This window comes from Chelonia mydas, chromosome 13, assembly GCF_015237465.2.
Source record: "Chelonia mydas isolate rCheMyd1 chromosome 13, rCheMyd1.pri.v2, whole genome shotgun sequence".
NCBI classification, from domain to species: domain Eukaryota; kingdom Metazoa; phylum Chordata; order Testudines; family Cheloniidae; genus Chelonia; species Chelonia mydas.
In genome coordinates, this window is record NC_051253.2 from 32,598,840 (window position 1) to 32,614,153 (window position 15,314).

The window sequence follows — 15,314 nt, forward strand, 5'->3', positions numbered from 1 at the left end:
GGCCACTGTAGTGGGTGCCCACCATGCTCCTCCCGTAAGAGTCAGAGGGACCTGCCGGGGGGTGAGGTGGGGAGTCCCGGCAGTGCTTACCCGGGGCGGCTCCCAGGAAGCATCTGGCAGGTCTCTCTGGCTCCTAGAGGTGGGGTAGCGTAGTTAGCGGGGGAGCAGGGGGAGCAGCCGCTCCCCCCACAGATCACATCAAAAGTGGAGCCTTAGGCACCGACTCCCTGGATGCTCCGGGGCTGGAGCACCCACGGGAGAATTTGGTGGGTGCAGAGCACCCACTGGCAGCTCCTTGCCCTGCCCCAGCTCACCTCACCTCTGCTCCGCCTCCTCCCCTGAATGCGCCGCCCCACTCTGCTTCTCCGTTCCCCCCGGTGGTTTCCCGCAAATCAGCTGTTCGCGCAGGAAGCCTGGGAGGGCTGAGAAGCAAGCGGCGGCTTTGCGCTTAGGCCCAGGGAGGTGGAGGTAAGCTGGGGCGGGGAGCAGTTCCCCTGCGCGCCCCCCCCCATGGGTTACCTCCTGCTGCGCGGGCGGCCCTCCTCACACCCTCCCACCCCAGCTCCCCTCCGCTCCGCCTCCGCGGACAACCGGTTCTAAAAGGGCTTCTAAATTTAACAACTGGTTCCAGTGGACCGGGGCGAACTGGCTCCAGCTCACCACTGGATGGATAGACAGACAATGAAGCTATTGCATGATTAAATGTTGCATGGAAGCCAACAGAGAGGGGTTCTCCCAACAAAAAGCAAAATATTCACACTGGGGAGACCAGTCAGAGTTAACTAGTGCCTGATGTTTTCTCCAGTAAACAGCGACTCTCTGATGTTAATCCCCAGTGTATTAAGAGGAGGAGGCCCATTAAATATGAGCAGGTTGTAGTGGGAATGAGAGCACGCAGGGAAGATCAGCAGTACTGCTGCCAACGCGATTCTTCGCTTAGCAAAAGGGATGAAGTAGCACAAGCGGGTCTGTTTGCTTTGTACAATCGTTTGTTTAAAACAAAACAAAAGGGAGGGGGAATATCAAGGGGGGAAATGTTCCTGCTGGCTCCTGAACATCTGGGAAGGTTAATTATGTACAAGACACATTCAGCTCCAAGGTACCGTGCTTCAGCCAGTACACAGTCCCTTTGGCATTTGTCCATAGTTAAATCCTGGAATGTCTCTAACCTGCTGGCTCACCCACTGCCTCGGTCACCATGCAGAGATCAGGGACTGAACTTAGCGAGGAAAATGCACCACCTACCAAAGGGCTGATTTTGCCACTGGTATTTCCCATATTCGTTCTATCTATTGTGACAGGGTCGGGCCAGATGGCTGTAGGAGAGTAATTTTTTTTTATAAAGCAGAAAAAAATTTATTTGCGTAACACACTTACACAAATAACCAAAGAAGATAAAACAAAGCTATGCAACAAAACAAAAGCAAACACAATGTATAACACAGCAGCCTTCAGGGGAGAGAAGTGTTCAGTGGGCCCAGAGCCGGGGGGCTTCCTCAACACTCATGGTCTTCCACCCCCTCGAGTTACCGAGTGCCATGCCCAGTGTTACCAACTATTCCTCTCCTGAGAGTGCCCAACAAGATGGGCATGGCTGTGGGGTGGGCGGTTTGGGGGTGGAGGGGATGTACATCCACGTGTGATGGGGCTCCTCCTAGGTGACAGTGATGATGGTATCCATAGTGGCAACGGCTGGGGCCGGGGCCTCTCGCTCTTCCCCTCAATCAAAGGGTCAGACGGAGGGAACCAGACGGGGTCACTGAGCAGAGAACCTCGGACAGCACCCACCGCTCCTCGAAGGCATCAAGGGAGTCGGTGGACGCCGCCCAGAGGAACTCCGCCCGGATACGTGAATGTACTGAGGATCGGAAAATGGCCCCACAGTCGCAGGACGCTTCATTGGCCAGCCTCCCCTCTCTGGTTTTATAAATGGCTGTTTTAGCTAGGGCTAGGAGGAGGTTAACCAGGAGATCCCGTGACTTTGTGGGGCCACGGATGGGGAGTGTGTAAATAAAAAGGTGAGGGGAAAAGTGTAGCCAAAAGCGTAGTAAAATATTCGTGAGGAGCCAGAAAAGGGGCTGCAGCCTGGCACACTCTAAATATACATGTGCCAGGGTTTCTCTCACGTTTCAAAAAGGGCAAGTATCCGGGATGGGAGTGAACCATGTCAAAAACACGCCCGTGCTCACAGCTCCATGAAGGAGCCGCCAACTAATGTCCCCGACAGGCCTTGGGATCAAGGTGGAATACAGGCTGGCCCACCGGGGCTGCTCACCCTCCAAAGGTGGCAGGAGGTCCCGCCACTTTGTATCGGGGTGGGACACCAGGGTGTGGGCATGAAGGGTGTGAAGCATGAGTGTGTATAAATATTTCCGTGGCGCGATTTGGAAGCTGACCGGCTGCAGTTCATGCAGCCGGCTTGCAGTGAAAGGGTGAGGGGTTTGTTGGGATCTAAGGGGTAGGGGCCCAATTGAAAGGTCCGGCAGGCTTGGGGTAGAGGGTGGGCGGGGTGCGCCCTCGCCCAGGGCTCTGTTGAGATAAGCCCGAGCAGCAGGCTTCAAGGCGGCCTTCACCTCCTGAAGTACGCGCCGGGGGGTACAAGGTCTGGAGAGCCCCATGCACCGAGCGAGCGTCAGGAGATCCAGCCAGTCTCCCCGGTCATAGTCCAGGAGGTCTCCGACTCTCGTGACTTCCGCCAGGACCAAACTCTGGCGCACCAAGCAGGACTCCGCCACCTGCACACGGAGCTGGGGGTTGTGTAGCAGGGGCTCTGCGAGGAGATCTGCTGCCACGGTGGCCGCCACGGACCTGGATGTTGAAAACAGTTTCCAGGTCTGGAGGAGGTCCTGGTAGAAGATCGGCAGCCTGGAGAGGTCTCGCAGAAAACCTCTCAGAGAAAGAGAAAAGAGCTGCCGGTCGTATCGGAGCCCTTGGAAGCGGCACAGGAAGGCGTGCGCCAATATGCTCCACGTCGAACTACCTGCACTAGAAAGGAGCCTCTGCAGGGCCTGGAGGCGGAAGATATGGACCTGAGTGTGCAGACACTTCAGGCCCTGCCCTCCTTCCTTCAGGGGTAGATGAAGAACCGCAACAGGGGCCCAGTGCATTCCTGACCAAAAGAACTCTAGAATCATTGTTCGGAGGTTGGTCAGGAAACCCGGGGGCGGTACCAGGGTATTGAGCCGGTACCAGAGCGTGGACAGGACTAGTTGGTTAAGCACCAATGCTCTCCCTCGGAGGGAGAGACATCGGAGTAGACTCGTCCATTTCCGGATCCGCTCTATCACCCCGCCCTCTAAATTTTGCCAGTTCTCCGGCGGGGAAGGGTGCGTGGGGGAAAGGTAAACGCCTAGGTAGAGCAGTGGACCCGCACTCCACCAGATGGTCTGAAGCGCGGGTGGGAGGGACCTGCCGCCAGTCCCCCACCGCCAAGCCAGAGCTCTTGACCCAGTTGACTCGGGCGGAGGAGGCTGCCAAATAGATGGCCTGGCAAGCCTCCACCCGCGCCAAGTCACCCGGGTCCTGGACCATGAGGAGTAAGTCATTGGCGTACGCCGACTGGACCAGCGGCAGCTCCGGCTCCCGCAGCACCAACCCTGTCAACCTCCTGTGGAGGAGACAGAGGAAAGGCTCGATCGCCAGAGCATACAGCTGGCCCGAGAGGGGGCACCCCTGCCGCACTCCTCGCCCGAAGCTGATTGGTTCGGTCAGGGTCCAGTTGAGCCTAACCAAACACTCCGCGGAGGCGTACAGCACCCGGAGAAAACTCACAAACTGAGGTCCGAATCCAAACGCCTGCAGAGTGCTCAGGAGGTACTCATGGTCTACTCTATCGAACGCCTTCTCCTGATCGAGAGACAGGAGGGCGAATGACAGACCATCTCTACGCCCAAGTTCCAAAAGTCTCTAGCGGCTCCAGGGGGACAAACACCCCCCCCCCCCACCGCCTTATTCTTACCAGCTTAGGTTAAAAACTTCCCCAAGGTACAAACTTTGCCTTGGCCTTGAACCGTATGCTGCCACCACCAAGCGTTTTAAAAAAAGAACAGGGAAAGAGCCCACTTGGAGATGTCTTCCCTGAAAATATCACCCTATACACCCTTTTCCTGGGGAAGGCTTGATAAGAATCCTCACCAATTTGTACAGGTGAACACTGACCCAAACCCTTGCATCTTAAGAACAGTGAAAAATCAATCATGTTCTTAAAAGAAGAATTTTATTTAAAGAAAAGGTAAAAGAATCACCTCTGTAAAATCAGGATGGTAAATACCTTACAGGGTAATCAGAATCAAAACATAGAGAATCCCTCTTGGCAAAACCTTAAGTTACAAAAAGACACAAAACCAGGAATATCCATTCCCTCCAGCACAGCTTATTTTACCAGCCATTAAACAAAAGAAAATCAAATGCATTTTCTAACGACATTACTTACTAACTAACAGTTGTAAGGTTGCATTCCTGATCTGTTACCAGCAAAAGCATCACACAGACAGACAGAACCCTTTGTTCCTCACCCCCGTTCCAGGTTTGAAAGTATCTTGTCTCCTTATTGGTCATTTTGGGTCAGGTGCCCGTGAGGTTACCTTAGCTTCTTAACCCTTTACAGGTGAAAGGGTTTTGCCTCTGGCCAGGAGGGATTTGATAGCACTGTCTCCAGAAAGGTGGTTACCCTTCCCTTTATATTTATGACAGTTATAAACATACATGAGGACTTTTACAGACACATAAAGCTTACATCAAACACATCCAGCAATTACTGTGCAATAAAGCCCTGGACTCCCCATCAAACACCTGTGCACAAACTCACAAGTCAAACACATGCACTTGATATCGCTTTTTGCATGGCAAATTCATACCTTTGTTATGTTATAGCTTCTTTTTTTAATGACCTAAAATAAAAATGAATTATTTAGATGGATGTTGAGGTCATTGCCTTGAATGAATCTAACCCCCACGAAAGGGAAATTAACCAGAGATGGTGGTATTTGAGCTAAAGAGGAATCTCCCAAGACTGTCATTTTCTGAGCAGACCTGTCTTGTTTAAAAGCAACTCTTGGAAATGCCCCAAATTAAGGGCACTACTTTGCGACTTGCCCCCTCACTGTTCGGTTTGTGTCACTCTAAAGGTCCCAAAGGGTGTTATATGCTCTGATAGCCACCCAGCAGCACATTTAAATCCATTCACTCCCAATGGCTAGGGCCAGCTCAAAAGGGGCAGAGCTAAGGTTACTCTGCAGGGTGGCATGTACCTTAATGCTTTGTTTCCTGCTCTTCAGAGATTGAAGTTTAGTCCCTGGAAGGGCGTGAGGCTGTGCTGGGTGCCTGAACTCTGCGCCAACAAGGGTTTTGGGTGGGAATGTGGATTAGGGGAATTATTTTTTAAGAGAGGGAGGTGCTCAGTAGTTCCTGTTGATAGTCCAGTTGGGTGCCTAACACCCCTAGCTACTGTTGAAAATCCAACCCTGACATGTTCAGGATGAGTAAAGCTAGCCAGAAAATGGACAAGAAAAAAATCTTGAACTATTGTTCAATAAAGACATAAATAATAAACAAATAAATTATGTGTCTTCTGGGGGAATTTTCAAAAGTGTGTTAGGGAGTTAGGAACCCTGACTTTCAAATCAACTTATGTCCCTAATTCCCTTTGGTGTTTTTGATTCTCATCCTTCCCTCAATAATTTTTGCAATTAAAATTTTCTAAGAAGTTCTATTCAGCATTCACATTTTATTTTCACAGAAAATATCAGCTTTCCTGTCCATCCACTCACCCACCCACCCATCCAGCCCCTTACCACTGCTGGGTGGAAAAAAAGAATTGACTTTTATGAAAATGTTCAGTGTTTCAAAATTTGGTTTCAGGTTGCAATTTTCAAACCTTCCTGGCAAAAGTTTAGTCAAAACTAATGTTTAGTTTAATTTTTTTGAAGAATCAGCATTTACAAATGAAACAAACATTTTATCAAAAAATGCTGGACCGGCTCCAGCCCATTATCTATCCAGCTTAAATTGCTTGTCGTTGTGGCACAGGAAGCTAGGACACTGACACACACAGGAGTAACTCCTTTCACATGCTCTCAGCGGGGTCACTTGCATGAGTGAAGTGAGTCAAGCGCATCGGTTTTGTAGCACCAGAGCACACAAGATGACTATGGAGGCTCAGTAGGATGTGTCAGACCAGGCAAGCAAGTGCCCAACACAGCTTTAGCTTGACGGAGGCTGGTAATGTGCAAGGGAAGTTACACTGCCCATGGCCCGCCGGGTCTCTCAGCCGGGTCTTCTGAGACAGCCAGACTGCTGGACACATATGTGTTCGTTTTCCTTAGCCTAAAGTGGGGGAAGAGATCGGTTGAAAAAAAAGAGAGGGTTTTACCTGCTGCAGGAGTGAATATGAAAGAGGAGTGAATCCACACTCCCAGTAAGAGATTCTCTGCGGCCCTCTCTGCACTTGTCGCCTTCCTGCTTTTGCCTTTTTTGGAAAACACTTGAACGTCCTCAGCTGAAGAACTTTTCTGTCAGTCTGTCCCCACTGGCCTATATGCATTTGTTGCCGTGATCTCTCACTGTGTGACAGAGCAAAGGCCCTGGGGGACACGGTTCCTAACCCATTCTCCAAAAGGCATTGTTAGCAGTTTTAGAAACGGGCTCGGGCTGCCACCGGGGGACTTAGTCTCATTAGCTGTGTCCGAGCAGCCTCAACACTAGTTCTAGTCACTTTAAAGTTACAGGGGCTGCATTCAGAAGTGAGAGGAGCCCGTCCCCAACAACCACCGCTCACCGGGACGCGCCAGTGACAGGGCTGTGGGGCTGAAACTTGAAGGCTCAGGCGCTGTGGGGCTGAAACTTGAAGGTTCAGGCGCTGTGTCGGAGGCACACAGTGGTTCTTATAGTTATACGTGATGGGAAGCCTCTTGGGGTGGGTCCGTGGGGCAGCAGTGGTGTGGGTCACTCAAAGTCACTAACACACTGTGTTCACCCTGGCATGGAGAGTTTGTGAGCCTGGCCCAATAAGACAGTAAATATGTGGCTAAACCTTGCCATGGGAATCATCCCACTGACTTCTATGAGACCAATCACATACTTAGCGTAGGCCCAGGCTTAGAGTCTGTGGTGAATCCTGATCTATATTCTCTCTCTCTCTCTCTCTCTCTTTTTCTTTGAAGTAAAGCTAAGATTTTGTCACGGTTATTTTTAGTAAAAGTCACGAGCAACAAAAAATAATGGGGGCCGTGACCTGTCTGTGATTTTACTAAAAATAACCAGGGGGCAGGGCTAGGTGGAGGTGGGGGGGGGAGGAATCACAGCCGGAGTCCCATGGCGGGGGTGGGGCATGACCCCGGCTCCAGTCCCCTCCACAAGCAGCGGTGCAGGGGTGCACAGCCCCAGTTCCAGCCCCAGCTTCAGCTGCTGACAGAACTTGCTTGTCATAGAGGTCCAGTAAAGTCACAGAATCCATGACCTCCGTGACTAAATCGTAGCCTTACTTAGAAATATATGGACTGAACGCCCATGCTCTGCTCTCTGTGTAGGGGAAAATAATGGCACTCCTAATTCCACAGCTGTCCTTTCCTCTGTATTCGGAGAAAGCAAAACTCCAGTTCAGAGCCCCTCAGCATTTGCAGGGAATGCTCAAAGTCCACATTAAATGGTTTTGGCTCACCCCTGGAATGGTTTGGAGTGGTTTTGTTTGTTTGTTTTGCCATGGAAACTTTTGACAAAAATATTTTTTTCCACAGAATTTTTCAGCAGAACATGTTGGCTTTTTGTCATTCCCCCCCCCCCACCCCAAAACAACACACGTTGAGAACAAAAATTATTTCCATTTCCTGTTGAAACCCCCCAAGGCAGATTGGAAAAATTTCAGCCTCATTTCTCAGGGCTCGTGTAGACAGTTTGCGGCAAGCCAGGGTATAAATCTACTCTTCACTAGTGTGACACACATGGAGTGTCCATGTAGACCCTGGTGCCACGCACTAACATTCCCTAGTGCGCGTTAATCTACTCTTCTTTCAAAGCGCCGTGAACGAGTGAATAAAAATCCAACAAGGAGTTTGGTTCATTCATAGAATCACAGAATCACAGAAGACTAGGGTTGGAAGAGACCTCAGGAGGTCATCTAGTCCAACCCCCTGCTCAAAGCAGGACCAACCCCAACTAATCCCAGCCAGGGCTTTGTCAACAACCTCCTTATAAAACGAAAAGCAGGGATGGGGAAGGGGGAAAAAGAAGAAGAAAAAAAGAAAAAAGAATGGAAAAGATAGACAAACTAAAAAAAACCCCCAAAATGGGGAAATGAAAAAAGAGAAAAGAGAAAAAAGAAGAGAGAGAAAGGGAAAAAATCTAAGAAGATAGAAAAGAAAAGAATTGTCTTGCTTCAGGGCTAGATCAGCCTCTGCCCTGGTCTCACTGAATGGACCCCCGCTCCAGGTGTAACGTCATGAGCCTTCGCCTCTGAGGAATCGTGGGACTCTCCCACACCCAGAGTGGGTTCCTGGGTGACAGCACCATAGGTACCAGCCAGGATCGCTCAGCAGGTCCGACTGGACTCGGTAGAGGTGTGTGTCCCCTTGGGGAGCTGTGACCTGCAGTGATAATAGTGACCCAAAACAGCCTGTTTAAAACAAAGTGTTGATTAATCTTAACAGTAGAAATGCAGCACAGCAAGAGACAAGGTTTAAAGCCCCTAGGCAAGCTAAGCTTCCCTGAGGAATCTCTCAGCCTTTGTGGGGTCAGGAGGCAATCTTGTCCCATAAAATCAGGCTCTCCTCTAAATCAGGAAGTGTCTCTTTTGAAATCCCTCTCAGTCTTTTGATCTTGGGGAAGCTGCTCTGGGGGGGAGGGATAGCTCAGTGGTTTGAGCATTGGCCTGCTAAACCCAGGGTTGTGAGTTCAATCCTTGAGGGGGCCATTTAGGGATCTGGGGCAAAAATAGGAGATTGGTCCTGCTTTGAGCAGGGGGTTGGACTAGATGATCTCCTGAGGTCCCTTCCAACCCTGATATATTCTGTGATTCTATGGTGAGTCCCCCATGGGCAGGTGGGTGGAGATAGCACATCACAGTTAATTGTCCTGCTGTTTGCAGAGGAGCTCTTATCTGAGTTACTGTCCATCTTCCTGGGTGCTTTCCTGAACACCCAGCTGTTGAATTAACTCAATATGTGCATACAAGACTGGCTGTACAATATTAGATTTCAGACAAACACACGACTCATACAGTATTCACAGATTGCAACCCTTAGAGCTCGCTTTAGCATTTATTTTATTCAGCAGTAACGCAAGGAACCTACAGGCCTGGACCCTGTAAGACAAGGGTATTCAATTTTTTTTTATCAAGGTCCAAATTTCTTGGTCAAGATGCAGACTCTAGAGAAACATTTTTCACACTGCAATAACAATCATGATAATAATAAGAGGAAAAAAAGATTTCACAGCACCTGGTGGCGTGGATTTGGCCCATGGACCTCCTATTGATTATAAAAGTGGCAACCCAGCCTGTGGGCAAGAGGAGAGAGAGCGTAGCCCTTGTGTTGTGCCAGGATGATGGCCACAGGTGATGAGGAAGACAATGGCTGACATTTCAGGCTGTTCTGCAAGGGATGGATGTTCAGGTGGACATTCTGTAGTATCTGTATCTACCTCTCTGGGTTACAGTGTTTTGTAACTTGGCTAAATGTGTTAGTGAATTATGACAAATACAGAAGGATTTCTAAAGTGTGGGGGCTGCAACTGAAGACATCGGGATTCCCACTCCACAGCAATTTTAATAATACCAGGTCTGATGTTGGGATAAGAACCTGTCAATACCTCAGAGTGATGACTGAGAATTCTTAAATAATCAATATAATTAATATATGATTCAATGATTGGGCTACAAGGGGCAACTCCAAAACCATCAGAAGAATATGAAAATAAATAACCAATTTATTCCCCCAGTTTTCAAATGAATATTTTCCTGGCCATCACCCTTCTCAGAGCTTCCTTCACCTCCTTATTTCTCAGGCTGTAGATCAAAGGGTTCAGCACTGGGGACACCACTGAGTAGAACACGGAAAGCAGTTTGTCGGTGTTGAGGGAGTATCTGGATTTGGGCCTCAGGTACATCACAATGCCGGACCCGAAAAACAAGGTCACCACAATAAGGTGGGAGGAGCAGGTGGAGAAGGCTTTGCTCCTGCCCTCGGCTGACAGAATACTGAGGATCGCATGGAGGATACGGATGTAGGACACCAAGATGAGCAGGAATGGGACCATGATGAAGGCAACAGCAATGGTGTAAACAGCTACTTCGTTCCAGTAGGTGTCCACGCAGGCCAGCTTCAGCAGCGGGGGCAGGTCACAGAAGAAGTGGTTGATCCTATTGGGCCCACAGTAGGGCAGAGTGAATATGAAAGTGCCCGACTCCCACCAGCATCCCGATGAGCCAGCACACAGCTGAGAGCTGGAGACACACACCTCTGCTCATCATGGCCGTGTAGCGCAGAGGGTGACAGATGGCCACATAACGGTCGTATGCCATAGTGGCCAGCAGGCAGCACTCCGTGATCCCTATGAAGGGGAAGAAATACATTTGCGTGGCACAGCCCAGGAAGGAAATACTCGTGTCCTCGGAGATGAAGTTCACCAGCATCTTGGGGATGGTGGATGAGGTGTAGCCGATTTCCAGAAAGGACAAATTTCGAAGGAAGAAATACATGGGGGAGTGAAGGGCAGGGTCCACCACTGTGATCGTGATGATGACGATGTTGCCCACCAAGGTGATGAGGTAGAAAACCAGCACCAGAAAAAAAAGAGAAACTTGGAGCCCCAGGATGTTGGACAAAGCCACAAAGAACTGTGTCATGGCTGTGTGGTTCCTGCTAGCCATGCCCTGCGGCAGTTTTCTCTCTGTGGAGACATAAAATCGTTCATGAAGTGGTCAAGTTGGATGAATCATATACGAAATTTATCATATTGTCACTATATAAATCCATGGTATGTCCACATCTTGAATACTGCATGCAGATGTCGTCACCCCATCTCAAAAAAGATATATTGGAACTGGAAAAGGTTCAGAAAAGGGTAACAAAAATATTAAGGGTATGGAACAGCTTCCGTATGAGGAGAGATTAATAAGACTGGGATTTTTCAGCTTGGAAAAGGACGACTAAGGGGTGATATGATAGAGGTCTATAAAATCATGACTGGTATTGAGAAAGTAAGTAAGGAAGTGTTATTTACTCATAACACAAGAACTAGGGGTCACCCAATGAAATTAATAGGCATCAGATTTAAAACAAACACAAGGAAGTATTTCTTAGAATCATAGAATCATAGAATATCAGGGTTGGAAGGGACCTCAGGAGGTCATCTAGTCCAACCCCCTGCTCAAAGCAGGACCAATCCCCAATCAAATCATCCCAGCCAGGGCTTTGTCAAGCCTGACCTTAAAAACTTCCAAGGAAGAAGATTCTACCACCTCCCTAGGTAACGCATTCCAGTGTTTCACCACCCTCCTAGTGAAAAAGGTTTTCCTAATATCCAACCTAAACCTCCCCCACTGCAACTTGAGACCATTACTCCTTGTCCTGTCCTCTTCTACCACTGAGAATAGTCTAGAACCATCCTCTCTGGAACCACCTCTCAGGTAGTTAAAAGCAGCTATCAAATCCCCCCTCATTCTTCTCTTCTGCAGACTAAACAATCCCAGTTCCCTCAGCCTCTCCTCATAAGTCATGTGTTCCAGACCCCTAATCATTTTTGTTGCCCTTTGCTGGACTCTCTCCAATTTATCCACGTCCTTCTTGTAGTGTGGGGCCCAAAACTGGACACAGTACTCCAGATGAGGCCTCACCAATGTCAAATAGAGGGGAACAATCACGTCCCTCGATCTGCTGGCTATGCCCCTACTTATACATCCCAAAATGCCATTGGCCTTCTTGGCAACAAGGGCACACTGCTGACTCATACCCAGCTTCTCGTCCACTGTAACCCCTAGGTCCTTTTCTGCAGAACTGCTGCCTAGCCATTCGGTCCCCAGTCTGTAGCTGTGCATTGGGTTCTTCCGTCCTAAGTGCAGGACCCTGCACTTATCCTTATTGAACCTCATCAGGTTTCTTTTGGCCCAATCCACCAATTTGTCTAGGTCCCTCTGTATCCTATCCCTGCCCTCCAGCATATGTACCACTCCTCCCAGTTTAGTATCATCCGCAAATTTGCTGAGAGTGCAATCCACACCATCCTCCAGATCATTTATGAAGATATTGTTCAAAACCAGCCCCAGGACCGACCCTTGCGGCACTCCACTTGATACCGGCCGCCAACTAGACATGGAGCCATTGATCACTACCCGTTGAGCCCGACAATCTAGCCAACTTTCTATCCACCTTATAGTCCATGCATCCAGCCCATACTTCTTTAACTTGCTGGCAAGAATACTGTGGGAGACCGTGTCAAAAGCTTTGCTAAAGTCAAGAAACAATACATCCACTGCTTTCCCTTCATCCACAGAATCAGTAATCTCATCATAGAAGGCGATTAGATTAGTCAGGCATGACCTTCCCTTGGTGAATCCATGCTGACTGTTCCTGATCACTTTCCTCTCGTATAAGTGCTTCAGGATTGATTCCTTGAGGACCTGCTCCATGATTTTTCCGGGGACTGAGGTGATGCTGACTGGCCTGTAGTTCCCAGGATCCTCCTTCTTTCCTTTTTTAAAGATTGGCACTACATTTGCCTTTTTCCAGTCATCTGGGACTTCCCCCATTCGCCACGAGTTTTCAAAGATAATGGCCAATGGCTCTGCAATCACATTCGCCAATTCCTTTAGCACTCTCGGATGCAACTCGTCCGGCCCCATGGACTTGTGCACGTCCAGCTTTTCTAAGTAGTCCCTAACCACCTCTTTCTCCACAGAGGGCTGGCCATCTACTCCCCATGTTGTGATGCCCAGCGCAGCAGACTGGGAGCTGTCCTTGTTAGTGAAGACAGAGGCAAAAAAAGCATTGAGCACATTAGCTTTTTCCACATCCTCTGTCACTAGATGTGCCTCCCTCATTCAGTAAGGGGCCCACACTTTCCTTGGCTTTCTTCTTGTTGCCAACATACCTGAAGAAACCCTTCTTGTTACTTTTGACATCTCTTGCTAGCTGCAGCTCCAGGTGCGATTTGGCCCTCCTGATTTCATTCCTACATGCCCGAGCAATATTTTTATACTCTTCCCTGGTCATATGTCCAATCTTCCACTTCTTGTAAGCTTCTTTTTTATGTTTAAGATCCGCTAGGATTTCACCATTAAGCCAAGCTGGTCACCTGCCATATTTACTATTCTTTCTATACATTGGGATGGTTTGTCCCTGTAACCTCAACAGGGATTCCTTGAAATACAGCCAGCTCTCCTGGACTCCTATCCCCTTCATGTTAGTCCCCCAGGGGATCCTACCCATCTGCTCCCTGAGGGAGTTGAAGTCTGCTTTCCTGAAGTCCAGGGTCCGTATCCTGCTGCTTACCGTTCTTCCCTGTGTCAGGATCCTGAACTCAACCAACTCATGGTCACTGCCTCCCAGATTCCCGTCCACTTTTGCTTCCCCCACTAATTCTTCCCTGTTTGTGAGCAGCAGGTCAAGAAAAGCTCCCCCTCAGTTGGCTCGTCTAGCACTTGCACCAGGAAATTGTCCCCTACGCTTTCCAAAAACTTCCTGGATTGTCTATGCGCCGCTGTATTGCTCTCCCAGCAAATATCAGGAAAATTAAAGTCACCCATGAGAACCAGGGCGTGCGATCCAGTAGCTTCTGCGAGTTGCCGGAAGAAAGCCTCATCCACCTCATCCCCCTGGTCCGGTGGTCTATAGCAGACTCCCACCACTACATCACTTGCTCACACTTCTAAACTTAATCCATAGACACTCAGGTTTTCCTGCAGTTTTGTACCGGAGCTCTGAGCAGTCATACTGCTCCCTTACATACAGTGCTACTGCCCCACCTTTTCTGCCCTGCCTGTCCTTCCTGAACAGTTTATAACCATCCATGACAGTACTCCAGTCATGTGAGTTATCCCACCAAGTCTCTGTTATTCCAATCACGTCATAATTCCTTGACATCACCAGGACCTCCAGTTCTCCCTGCTTGTTTCCAAGGCTTTGTGCATTCGTATATAAGCACTTGAGATAACCTGCTGATCGCCCCTCATTCTCAGTATGAGGCAGGAGCCCTCCCCTCACAGACATTCCTGCCTGTGTTTCCTCCCGGTATCCCGCTTTCCCACTTACCTCAGGGCTTTGGTCTCCTTCCCCCGGTGAACCTAGTTTAAAGCCCTCCTCACTAGGTTAGCCAGCCTGCTCACAAAGATGCTCTTCCCTCTCTTCGTAAGATGGAGCCCGTCTCTGCCCAGCACTCCTCCTTCATGGAACACCATCCCATGGTCAAAGAATCCAAAGCCTTCTCTCCGACACCACCTGCGTAGCCATTCGTTGACTTCCACGATTCGACAGTCCCTGCCCCATCCTTTTCCTTCCATGGGGAGGATGGACGAGAACACCACTTGCGCCTCAAACTCCTTTATCCTTCTTCCCAGAGCCACGTAGTCCGCAGTGATCTGCTCAAGGTCATTCTTGGTAGTATCATTGATGCCCACGTGGAGAAGCAGGAAGGGGTAGCGATCCGAGGGCTTGATGAGTCTCGGCAGTCTCTCCGTCACATCACGAATCTTAGCCCCTGGCAAGCAGCAGACTTCTCGGTTTTCCCGGTCAGGGCGGCAGATAGATGACTCAGTCCCCCGGAGGAGAGAGTCCCCGACCACCACCACCCGCCTCCTTCTCTTGGGAGTGGTGGTCGTGGAACCCCCCATCTCAGGACAGTGCATCTCATGCCTTCCAACCAGCGGAGTCTCCTTCTGCTCCCTTCCCTCAGACGTATCATCTGGTCCACTCTCCACATTAGTACCTGTGGAGAGAACATGAAAGCGGTTAGTTACCTGTGTCCGCGTTGCTGAAACCCGGACATTCCCCCTTCTTCTTCTGGAGGTCACATGTTGCCAAGCCTCTTCACTGGCCTCTTAGCTCCGCTGTGCAACCTGCTCTAAATCTTTAGAGCTTTGTGCCCGTAGAAGCATATCCTGACTTTTGTCCAGAAAATCCTCAGTTTCTCGTATGCAACGCAGGGTCGTTATCTGTTGCTCCAGACCTTCAATCTTCTCTTCCAATATGGAGACCAGCTTGCACTTTGTACAGACAAAGTCGCTTCTGTCCTGTGGAAGAAAGACAAACATGGCACATCCAGTGCAGGTCACAGTAGCTGAACCCCCCCCTTCCATATCACCTTCCTACTATGAGCTTCCTCAGAGG

At 49.5% G+C, this 15,314-nt stretch overlaps 1 pseudogene; it reads right to left on the reverse strand.

Annotated features, from left to right (window-relative positions):
• Positions 1 to 9,933: 9,933 nt before the first annotated feature.
• Positions 9,934 to 10,876, reverse strand: LOC119567919 (annotated as a pseudogene).
• Between the last annotated feature and the right edge of the window lie 4,438 nt (positions 10,877 to 15,314).